This window comes from Phoca vitulina, unplaced genomic scaffold (genome assembly GCF_004348235.1).
Source record: "Phoca vitulina isolate PV1807 unplaced genomic scaffold, GSC_HSeal_1.0 scaffold17, whole genome shotgun sequence".
Taxonomy (NCBI): domain Eukaryota; kingdom Metazoa; phylum Chordata; class Mammalia; order Carnivora; family Phocidae; genus Phoca; species Phoca vitulina.
The window spans coordinates 26158994-26162081 of record NW_022589720.1 but is presented as its reverse complement, the minus strand read 5'-3'; positions in this window follow the sequence as shown (position 1 = coordinate 26162081).

Sequence of the window (3088 nt, the reverse complement as noted above, 5' to 3'; positions counted from 1 at the left end):
CTGGATTGGAGCAGGAGACGGGAATCTAAAGGGGATTTGTCTCACAAGATAAATGGAACCAGTGAATTGTCTGTCCAATTTGACTTTTAGATTGTAATTGTGAAGGGATGAAGGTGTTAACCTTATTGTGATAATCATTTTGCAACATATATGTGTATCAAATCATTGCATTGTATTCCTTAAACTCACATATATGTCAATAATATCTCAATAAAGCTGGAAAAAATTTTGACTTTTGGGAAACTGCAGTGAAAGGAATAAAACAGAGCTGGTCAAGTCAGATACTCCAAGAAAATATTTTAAAAGATAATTATTAACTCCAGTAAAACAAAAAATTGTGCTAGAAAAATAATGTAATCATAGAAGACTATTTGGCTTATTAGAGCAATAGCATTTATGAACATAGTAAAAATAGCACCTAATATGGATTTAACAAAAAGGTGAGATATTGGAACGATGGAGGGAGAAGATGAAGGAGTACAAAATAAAATCCCCATCTTTTGAAACAGAAGTCAATAGAGGGGTTCCAAAACTGATGAACCAAGAGAGAGCAGCCGTCTTTAGAAACAGGAACAGGGCATACACCAGCGTGGCTAAAAGTGGTTGTCTGGGGCAGTGGGAATAGGTGAGGGTCAAAGGACAAGAGGCTGATTTCCTCCTAAGCCTTTTATTACTGTTCAACTTTTTTTTTTTTTAAGGCCGAATTGAGCAAGACCCGTCAGAATGAGTGACTTCTCAAAGTGTGCTTCTCAGCACCAGCTGGGAGCTTGTTAAATGCAGCATCTCGAACCCAGCCCAGAACCTACAGAGTATTTCATGCCACCTTCTGGTGACTCGCATGCCCAGTGATCTGAGGAGCACTGGGCTATCAGTCATGGTACAGGGGTCCGAAGTGAGATGCAGGTGTCCCTTGCTGTTAACAAAGGTGCAGAAGTGAGCTGAGGGGACTCATGGGGCACACGAGTCAGCAGAGGGTTTGTGTGAACTCAGTCCACTCTAGGTCCTTTACCCTTTACCTTGCCTCTACCTCCCTAACCTGCCTCAGTACTGCTGACTTAGTCTCTGCAGATTCTGGTTTAGGCGCACCTATTTTACACATTTTGCTACGTATTTTGGTTTTGGTACCTATTTTACTTCACAAAATTGGTCTTTACGGATTTAGTCGCATGCTGTTTGCAGCTGTGCTGTCACTGTTCTAAAACTGTTCTGGCATATTTGATTACCGAGATCAGAGAACTCTAGACTAGCTCCTTGATAAAAGCTTAGTAATTCGGCTCTTTCAATTCTTCAAGTCAAATACCAGAATAGAATGGATGGATAAAACAGTGAATAGAACAGTCTCTGCACTCCAGGAGAGAGCAAAAACAAAACAAAAAACAAACAAAACAAAAAAACACAATGGAGGAACTACAGACTTAAGAGCTTTGATGGGATAAGCGCCCAGTTCCAAGAGCTCTTACAGGGTTGTGCCCTAATGTTTCCACTAGAACTGAGGACTGAGGACTAAGGCTAAGGTGTCAGTTACAAAGAGGATTCTTTGACTCCCGGTCCTACCTACCTGTGCCTTTATTATACTTTCATATCTTAAGTTCTGAGAGGTTTATAAAGCTTCTCTAAACACTTCAAGGAAATCCCTTATAACCCATTTGTTGCTTTGTGTAAAATAAGTACCAAAAAAAATCTAGCTAAACCAAGGTTGGTTTTTGGACTATTATGGAAACCATCTGAAATGATTCTATGATATGAACTTTTTCAAACTGAAGAAAAATTCAAATTAAGATAGTATGAATTGTAAAGAAATAAAAATCAAATACATGGTTTTAAAATGAATCAGAAATTTTGGTGTTATGACTTAGAATTGTAAAGTTTTGTTTCAAATATATAATTGTTCTCAAAATACATATAAAAGTTCATTAGAAACCTGTCAAAAGCTACGTCGTAGACGTTTATAAGCAAGGCTTAATCATAAAGTTCTGAAAAAAAAAATCCCTATGATTAGAGGTCTTCTCTCTTTTAAGGATTAATCTATGCGAAATGACTTCATTTTCAAGTGACCCTGCCAAACAAGCTACTGGGGTTATTAGAGAACTGACAGGCTGTTGCCTTTTCCAGATGACTGTATTAAAGAGGAATTAATATATGTCCACACAAGGAACTCATTTTGTGGCACTTTCCCAATCATCATTTACCGGTAAAAAATTAAAAAATTATTCCTTATGAGAGAATAAGGAATTTGTATAACCAGGATGCTATGGCCCAGAGCAGTCTGCCAGCCACATGTATTTCTTTGAAAACTCATCTTCATCTTAAAAATTTGTGCACATCTACTTTATATTAGATCCATAGTTCGTTCTAATTGTTCATATCCAAAAAGAAGTGACACTCCTAAAAAATGCCTCCTATGGGTGGCTCAGTTGTTGGGTGTCTGCCTTCGGCTCAGGTCATGATCCCAAGGGTCCTGGGATCGAGCCCCGCATCCGGCTCCCTGCTCGGCGGGAGGCCTGCGTCTCCCTCTTCCACTCCCCCTGCTTGTGTTCCCTCTCTCGCTGTCTCTCGCTCTGTCAAATAAATAAATAAAATCTTAAAAAAAAAAAATGCCTCCTATGCCTGAGAAGCGGGCACCCAGCCCATCCCCCACTCTGAGAACAGCATTCCCTCCCAACTGACAACGTATTAAAAAACATTAAAGATAATCACTGAATCACACAATTTGTTCCAGGCAGGTGTATGCGTATGTGAAGGACAGAGCATTGAAACTTACATGAATTCAAGTTTTTATTTTTACAATATAATCCAATTCTGGTCTTTACTTTAATCAAATCTGAAAATTTTTGTTTTTCAACTTCATTAAATTTATAAAAAAACATTCTCCCACATTACATTAAAGCATTCTTCATGTTTTATTTCCAGTGCTCCAGTGTTTATTTAACAAATACAATCACTTTAATGTCTTTTTTTTTTTTTTTTTTTAAATATTTTATTTATTTATTTGACAGAGAGAGAGTGAGAGCACAAGCCAGGAGACAGAGGGAGAAGCAGGTTCCTCTCTGAGCGGGGAGCCCGACATGGGACTTGATCCCAGGACGCT